Here is a 9,837-nt window from a genome sequence, read left to right on the forward strand (position 1 = left end):
TTTTCTTTCTTTCTACTCTTTTATGAAAAAAATAAAAGAAAAAAACAGAGGAATATGGAATTTATGAGAAGGAGAGCCTCATTTTTTGTTGTTTTTTGTTAACCTTTTTCTTTTTTGACAAATAGTTTGGAGTATTTGTTAATTTTTTATTTGTTTTATTAATTAAAAACTTTACACATACTGTACATAAATTTTACAATTACTAATGTTATTTTTACTTGCTCATTTTATGTTTGTTTAATCTTATTTTAACTTTTTTACTCTGTATTTATTTAGACAATGTCACACAGGTGAGATAATTTTAGAAAAATTAAGGCTCTGTTCTCATCAGATTATTTTCAGTTCAGTTCACTTCAGCTCTAATATGTTCAGTTCAGTTCAGCTCCTAATTTCCTTCTCTCATAAAATATTCAGTTCAGTTCAGTCAATGAGAACAGGCCCTTAAGTTCGTATAACATAGGTTTAGATAATTTTCATACGGAGTATAAGCTTAGGTAAATTGAATAATAAAAATTAAACTAGATAGGGCCTTATAAGATATGATAGGACTTAAATTGAAATTAGTTGAAATTTTTAATTGTAATGCTATATTTAGTTTGCCTTATTCTGTTTATTTGATCTAATCTGAATTTATTTTCTAATTTAAAATAACTTGATTATGTGATTTGATTTAATTTTGACCTTATGTATGCGCTAATCTAAAGAAATATATACGTTTTATTTAAAATGGGCCTTATTATATTCATAAATATGTTATTTGAATAAACAAATTTCACTGCTTACATTATTATTAAATACATGCTTTCTTAACATTTACTAATGATTTTTTTTATAAAAATTAGAAATAGTAATCCAAAGTGAGCTCTGAATATAGTTTTGTCTAATGGGAAAAAGATATGGTAGTGGCTTAAATTTCAATGGATGGTTTCGTCTTAACCTGAAGTGAGTTTGGGAATCAGGGAAAAGAGCCAAAGAAAAAGGCTCCCCAAATTTATTCCCAATCAACACTTGGCTCCAAACATGCCTTAACAAAGACAAACAAAACACTCACACTTTCTCTCTCTAAACCCCTAATTTTGTTTGTTAGTGGGGTTTTGTATTTGGAATAGGGAATTTACATGGAAGCTCACAATTAATAAAATTAAAAATAAATAAATAATTAAATTGGTTTTTTTGTTTGAAAGCCAACACACCAAAGACACATACAAATTGGTATTTATCCCATTCTCCTTATTTAAGACAAACGGGACAAGGTGGTTAAGGATACTTCCAAAAGTAGATACCACTTTTATCTTTTTTTGTGGACTCTCTTTTTTTGTCCTTTTACCCAACTACTTTTTTATTTTTCAAGCTTTTTTCTTTGTATTCAATTTTATTTTGGGTACAATGTATATGTGATTTAATGCAACCAGAGAATTAGTTTGATTCAAATCTTTTCTTTTGATTAGGGATTACAGTGCTTGTTTTCACAAGTCCACGTGACATTAAGTGAATATCAACTTTAACGTTTGGATTATTAATTATGATCTCGTTTCACAATTAGGCGTTGGATGTTGGTTGATTTATTGTTCATTTACTTGCTTTATATGTGTATCTGACCTGGATCTGTTTTATAGTATATAGAATGTTACAGTATTTTTTTCGTATTTTTAAGGTTTTAATAAAAAAAAAATTAAGTTACATAATTACATATTTACAAGTATATATATTAACTTCGAATGTTTGTTTAGAGGTCTTTAAATTCACAATTGATGTGTATATTTACAACAAACATTTTAGCATGATACAATTTTTTATTTTAATTTTATTTTTGACTGGAATAAAAAGAAAAGAGGTGATATAAACATGTAAGTCATTTTCCCTTGAAAAACTGTGTTTAAAAAAAATTTTGCTCAGAACTTGACTATAATTTTGTTCAACAATTCACAAGTATTTGTCAAAAAAAAAAAAAAAAAAACCAATTCACAAGTATGTTTGATGCTTGATAAACCTACAAATGATGTATTCTTTTGTCACTAAAAGACAGTTCCATTTTCCATCATAATTTATCCCTAAAAAATTAGCTTCATTTGAAACTTTATTATGTTCAAAGTTGGATTATGTGTAGTTCTACACGTAAAAATACTATTATCTCTAAACTTTTTTACAAAATTAATTAAATTAGGTTAAAGTTGTTGATTTTTTAAGCAGAAGCCTAAAATTTATTAAATGAATTTCCATACAACTTCACAAACTTGAGAGTACAAGCAACTAATTTAATAAGGGTGGTTTTGTTAAACAAATAACCTAAGCAGCTATAGGTCACTGAAAGGGCGCTTTATTAGCTGATTTTGCACATTTCAACTTTTTGTCTTTTTCAATTTGTCTTCAATGTAAAACAAGAAGTTTTGTAAAGGAAAAAAAAACACAAAAATTAATTATAAAATCATAAGTAATGAAAGAAATTTGACTGAGTTACTAATACTTGTGAAATGGAAAATAACCTACCACATAATTTTTTTTTAAAGCAATCCTAATTTAGGGCCTGTTCTGATATACTGAATTGAACTGAATATTTTATGAGAAAAGGAAATTAGAAGTGAACTGAAGTGAATATTTTATGAGAGAAGGAAATTAGGAACTGAACTGAAATTAAACTGAAGAGAACAGGCCCTTAATTTTCATTATGAGTGCATCTATTTATTATATTGTAGGTTCCTTCAATTCACCCTCTTAGGCCCTGTTCTCATCAGATTATTTTCACTTCAATTCAGTTCAGCTCTTAATTTCCTTCTCTCATAAAATATTCAGTTTACTTCAGCTCTAATAAGTTCAGTTCAGCTCATTTCAATCAATGAAAACATGCCCTTAGAAAAACTACTTGCATACAAGGTTTTTTTTTTTTAAAATTTTTTTTTATGGAGTAATATCATTTAGTAAATTATACGAAGTACTTCATATGTAGTATGTAAAAAAAAAAAAAAAAAAAAAAAGTTTCTTCACATGTAATGTTTTTTAGTAAATTATACGTAGTGTATGTACAACTCTTTATTATCCAACAAAAATAGATTATTATGTCCGCTCTGTCTAATTCATCTTTCAATTCATTATAGGGTGTACTTTGTTACCTAAATTGTTTACTTTATAAACCCGGAATAGCTTACTTAAAATAATTATTATATTTATAAATAGTATTTAAAATTTTTACTCCTTACAATTTCTCCTCAAAATTTCTTAAAGTAGAAATACAAAGTAACATTATTTTTGCATTGAGAGAAAACACTATCCGAAATAAATTTTAATTTATTAAATTAAAGATAAAGAAAAAAAAAACATTAGGAGACTCTTCTCGTATAAATAAGGAGTCAAAAAAAGTTTCGATAATGTATTGATTGATGTTGTAATACCATAGTAACCGTACTTGGACAAAATTTCGTGTAATAAGACAAAAACATTTACTGCGACTTTGAAGCAAAAGTCCAAATAAGCAATTCGTAGACTCGATAATAATAAGTATATATAGGGGGATTAATTTTGTCTTTTTAGGCCACCGACTAATTTGAAGAGAATTAGTACAATGTGTTTTTTGTAGGTAGAACAAGACTTAAGACCAGTAGTAGTAGTAATAGTAGCTGATTATAATGACATCTAATTGATTAGGTGTGCTTTCATAAATTTTATTAGTACAACACAACATGAATTTCTCCTTTATTGGATGGTTTTGTTTTGTACTAGTGATCAATATTGTTGTTTGGTAACTACTTTAGTTTGGAAGTGGTTAATGTTTATGTTTATTCCACTACTTAAACCATTACAACTAACATTACCACTATCTATAACTTGTAATCTTGGTTATGATTTACTTGTATTACCTCTGTTAATTATTATGTGCAACTTTGGAATATTTTATCTCACAAATAATACCCCAAAGTTGTACATAATAATTAACGGAGGTAGTATGTGTTAGTGCATTGCTAAAATTGCTTGGCTCGATTTTTACTCTATGTCATATAAAAAATTTAATGTTGTATTTGTTTAAATTGTCACTGCAAACAGGTAATCGAATTATTTAGCTTAGCGTCCAACTATACTGATTAAAAGTAACCTTATGTTTCATACTAATCAAATGACTTGTTTGTCGCATAAGGCTACACGTGTTATCCGAATGCAAGTATTATTCATGCCTAATTTCTTTGAATGAGAGGGAGAGGGAGAGGGAGAGGGAGGGCCATAGCACTAAAACCATGTGGGTAACCTAGTTCATGAAAGTCCAATATTTTACAGAAAAGATCCAGCTATAACTCTATTTTTTGGGGTCAGTCATCATGATAAAGTGACAGCAAATCTAACGCTCCATCTACTAGAATTTTTCTAAGAAAAAAGAGTAATCAGAAAGTTTCTTAATTTCTTTTTTTTTTTCTTTGCAAAAAATCCTTAAACTGTTTTAAACAGTTGTCAAAAGTTTGAATAAGAATTTTCTCAAAAAAAAAAAAAAAAAAAAAAAAAAAAAGAAAATAAATAAGAATCCACCAGTGCTTTCCTTTGAGTCATGCACATGAGATCATAGAAAAATAAATTAATTATAAAAATTATTGTAACTTAAATTTATATTCTAAAGCTTTGAAAGCAATCATCTATTCAGCATTTTGAGCTTAATATGAGTTTAAAACAAATTATGGTCAAAATATGACCAGTCAAATTATACTTTTGGCTTTGTACCCAAAAAAAAATTTATGCTTTTGGCTTTTTTAGAAAAGTTTTCCTTTAATCAGAAAAGTCATTAGATTCTAGTAGTGAAATCTAAAATCCTGCTTATTTTGATCATGAATCTTGTATTAGTGCTTTTGAAACTAAAGTAAAAGATTAAGATTTTCACCAAATAGTGAAATATATAATTTGACAAATTGATTCATTTTAAATCTACTTAATAGTCTTAATTTTGACCATAGTGAGAGTTTATGACTTTGTTTAAAAATATAGAAATAGTGTTTCACCATCATCAATGTCAATATCATAATTAAACACTAAACATTATTAAACCCTAAACAATTTCATTATCATCCCACTATAATTTTAGCTCGTATAGAATGGAGAGCGAGAGCGAAAGAAGAGCGAAAAACTTCTCGCCGGAAGAAGCCGACCAAATGAATAGATCAAATAAAAAATTCAAACGGACTCCGGAATCTTCCCCCTTAGGAAATCTGGTCAATAGAAAGATCCAATTGACACTGAGATGGATCAAATGGGAGAGGAAAATGAAGTGGCGATGGCGCCGCCTCAACCAAGGGTTTCATACAGCCACATGGCTAGGGGTAATAATGGTATGGATGTATCATACCAGAATTTCCAAAATACTGAAGAAGATTGGGAATCGGAGGATGACATTTCGCTTGAGTGTGAATCTGATGATGAATCTTGCCCCAATTTCCTTCTAACGAAGGAGGAGAAACATAGACTGAGGAAACCTTGGCAAAATGCTTTGATTATCAAACTTTTTGACAAGCATATGAGTTATGAAGTCTTTATCAAGAGACTAAGGCTTAAATGGTGTCTGAAGGGGGATATCTCCCTCACTAATGTCGGATTTGCCTACTATGTAGTGCGTTTCACTAGTACTGAGGACTATAATTTTGTCCTAACTCAGGGACCATGGATTATAGGAGATAGCTATCTTAAAATTCGCAAATAGGTTCCAAACTTCATTGCGGATGAAGCTCCGATAAAGTTCCTAACGGCGTGGGTGAGAATTCCTCAACTGTCAGTGGAGTATTTCGATAAGACGTTCCTCCATCGAATTGGATCGAAAATAGGAAAAGTTATCAATATTGATAAGAACACTGAAGCTATGAGTCGGGGTCAATTTGTCAGATTCAGCATAGAGGTTGATCTCTCAAAGCCCTTGTTATCGAAGTTCAAACTTAATGGTCGGGTGTGGAAAATTCAATATGAAGGATTGAAGCTCATTTGCTTCAAATGTGGAAAAGTTGGCCATAAGGATAATGAGTGCGTTGTTCATGTAACTATGGATGACCATGGGGAGAAAGTGGTCAGGGTCGATGATGTCCCAACTAACCATGCTACTAGGGTGAGGCCTGAGGAAAGTGATCAATATGGATCGTGGATGTTGGTACAGCAGACTAACCGCAAATATATCCCAAAAACCAAAGTGGATAACTCAAAGAAGACCCAATTGAAGTCAGGAACAAAGATGGAACAGGGGGAGCAAGAGATGGCTCGAAATCAAAACCAGGGCCAAGTCAAACTAAGTTGGGAGCTAAGATCAATACAGAGACCAATCAAGGGTCAAAGACACCTGCTAGTCAGGCTAGAAATTCAGGATTAGGATTTGACATATTAAATCAGGACCAAGACATGGAATAGGAACATGAGATAGAACATGACCAGGGCACGGTGGGTATCACTAATGATATTATGGTAAGAAACTATACGAGGGATCCTAAAGAAAAAGAAATCAATTCTTTGACTTCAGAAGATAGCAATTTGCTAAAGGGGGGAATTAATTTGAGTGATATAAGCAGTTTTGGTATGAAGGAGAATCCTTTGGGAAACACTTTCCATAATGAGATGGAGGTAGATGAGGAAATTGAATCAACAGTGAATTTGGGAAGTCCAGTGGGAGACATAGGAAATAATCCTCGAAGAAAAGTACCGGTTCAAAGTGAAGAGAATAATTTAGGGAAGGATCAAATTTTGAAAAAGATTGTTTCCCAGAAAGATTTTCAGAAGATTAATTCTAGAGTCAATAAGGAAAATATTGATCCTAGTATCCCGAAAGACCTAGGAAAAGGCAATCTTGCACCCCCTGGGCATGCTCCGAATATTTAACCCCTTGATCTAGTGCAAGCTTTCAGTATAGCCTCTTAAACTCCATCTGCTTTGAGAAATCAATTTGAGAGCCTAAGTGAATATGAATCCACTGCATCCCCCGATCACCTTGGTTACCAGAATCCCCCCGGCATATTCAGCCCTGGTGGATTATCCAATGGTTGGACCAACTCTTACCATAGTCCATCCAATAGCGAACAAAACTCTTCTCCAATTGAGCACGTTCATGCCACCAGCCCACAATCCCCCAGATATATTAGCTACAATAGCGATTCTAATGGAAATAGAAGGCCCAATGAGAGCGTTGAGCAAAGCTTTCGTGAGCACAATGCCTAACGTTCCTTTGAACGTCTATGATAGATACCCCAATTTTCCGATGTTTAATATGTCGATAAAATTAATGATATGGAATGTTCAAGGAATTGGGAATAAATTAGTTGTTTTAAGAGAGCTAATTAGAATTAATGACCCCTCTATTCTAGCCCTGGTTGAAACTCATATTAGTGGAGAGCAGGCGCAGAATATTTGTGATAGGATTGGCTTCTCTGGCCAATTCCGTGTAGATGCTCAGGGTTTTAGTGGAGGCATATAGCTATTTTGGAGACAAGAGTTGATAAAGGTTACGGTATTAGATAATCAAACTCAACATATCACAATAGAAATTAAAAAGAAAGATGAAGAACCATGGATGTTTTCTACCATCTATGCAAGTCCGGATTCAACCACCAGACATGAGTTATGGAGGCAACTTGAAAATATTGGTCGAGCGTACAATGGCCCGTGGATGCTTGCGGGGGAATTTAATGATACAATGAGCATGGACGAAAGACTTGGAAAGGGAGGATCAGAGATGGAGAGAAGATGTAGGGATTTTTCGGATTGGGTAAATAATAATCAGCTTATAGATCTTGGTTGCTCTAGCCCTGAGTTTACTTGGTGTCGAGGGTTATCTCAATCAACGTTTAAAGCTGCTAGACTTGATAGAGGATTGGCTAATAATGAATGGAGGCTTCGATTCCCTGAAGGAGCAGTTCGTAACTTGGCCAAATTAACTTCCGATCACTGCCCATTGCTTATCAACACCAATGGGTTTGCTCCAATTCCAACAGCTCTTAATCCTTTCTGGTTTCAAGCTGCTTGGATTAAACATGAGAAGTTTGAAGATTTTGTGTCAGCCACATGGGATAACAATGCGCCTTTGATTCCTTTTTTAAAGGAGTTTGCACAAAAACTTAACCATTGGAATAGGGAACACTTTCATAACATTTTTAGGAAAAAATCTGAGCTATGGACTAGGTTGGAAGGGATCCAAAAAGCTTTAAAAAATGGTGTTCCAATTCATATTTTGAAGCTTGAAGAGAAGTTGAAAAAGCAAATGCTCGAAATCCTGGAACAAGAGGAATTACTGTGGTTCCAAAAATCGCGTGCTGAAGCTATTTGCGATGGTGATCGTAACACGAGATACTTTCATCTTTCTACGATTATTCGGCATAGACGAAATAGGATTGAGACCCTCCAGGATTACAATGGTGACTGGGTTACGGACACAACTCAAGTAAAAAACTTAGTTGTTGAATACTGGCATAACCTTTTCTCCGAGGAACATAGCGGCTAGGCCCAAATTCAATTGCTCAAGGATTATTTTCCTCAAATGGGTCAAGAAGAATGGGATTTAATGACCAGGCCTTTTGCCCCATGCGAAATTCAGGCTGCTCTTGATGGGATGGACCCGTATAAGGCCCCAGGCCCAGACGAGTTTCAGCCCATATTCCACCAAAAATATGGGCCTAGGTTAGCCCAATTATGATCCAAGCAACTATGGATATCTTGATGGGCCGGACTTTCCTTGAGAGTTTGACCGAAGCTTTCCTAGTGTTGATCCCGAAAATTGAAGTGCCTCAAAAGCCCAATCAGTTTCGGCCCATAGGCTTGCAATATAACTTATAAAGTGGTAACCAAGGTATTAGTTAACCGATTGAAGTCGGTCCTCCCCAATCTTATATCTCCGACGCAATGCAGTTTTGTGCCGTGAAGGCAGATTACAGATTACATCATCATTGTCCAAGAGATGTTGCATACTATGAGAAGGAAGCAAGGGAAAATGGGATACATGGCGGTGAAAACCGACTTCGAAAAAGCTTATAACAGGCTTAGGTGGACTTTCATTCGAGAATCCTTGATGGAGCTTAGACTTCCTCAAAATATGGTTGAGTTAGTAATGATGTGCATTAGCTTTACCAAACTGAGTATTTTATGGAATGGAGAACCAACACAGTCATTTATGCCATCTCGAGGTATTCTCCAAGGAGATCCGTTATCGCCTATATACACGTGATATGCATGGAGAGATTAGCCCATCTTATTGATAGAGAATGTAGGCTGGGTTCTTGGAAACCGGTTCGGGCTAAAATTGGTGGGTATGCCATATCGAAGTTAGCCTTTGCTGGCGATCTAATCCCCTGTTGTGAGGCTAGTTTGGATCAAGCTACTCTTATGAAGAAATGTCTAAATGATTTTGGTGGAGCGTCTGGCAGTAAGGTTAGTGTGGAGAAGAGTCGAGTATATTTTTCTCACAACACTAACTTTAATATTAGAGATGAAATTTGCAATGAGCTGGGGATGGAGGCTATTGAAGATTTCGGCAATTATTTAGGAGTGCCTACGATCAATGTCCGAGTCACTAAGGATAATTATCAATTTCTAATTGATAAAATCAACTCGAAATTAACGGGCTGGAAAAACAAAACTCTGTCTCTTGTGGGCAGGGCTACTTTGGTGCAATCTTCCCTTTCATCCATTCCCTATTATACCATGCAGACTACCAGGATTCCAAAAGGTATCTGTGACAAAATTGATGCTAAATCTCTAGCTTTCTTGTGGGGAAGTACGGAAGAGAAAAAAAGAATGCATCTTGTTTCTTGGCAGACCATCAACAAGCAGAAAGAAGATGGTGGGTTAGGAATTCAGAGTATGCGCCAAGTGAATGCTGCTTTTCTTGAGAAATTAGGATGG

This window comes from Chenopodium album, chromosome 13 (genome assembly GCF_948465745.1).
Source record: "Chenopodium album chromosome 13, dcCheAlbu1.1, whole genome shotgun sequence".
Classification (NCBI taxonomy): Eukaryota; Viridiplantae; Streptophyta; class Magnoliopsida; order Caryophyllales; family Amaranthaceae; genus Chenopodium; species Chenopodium album.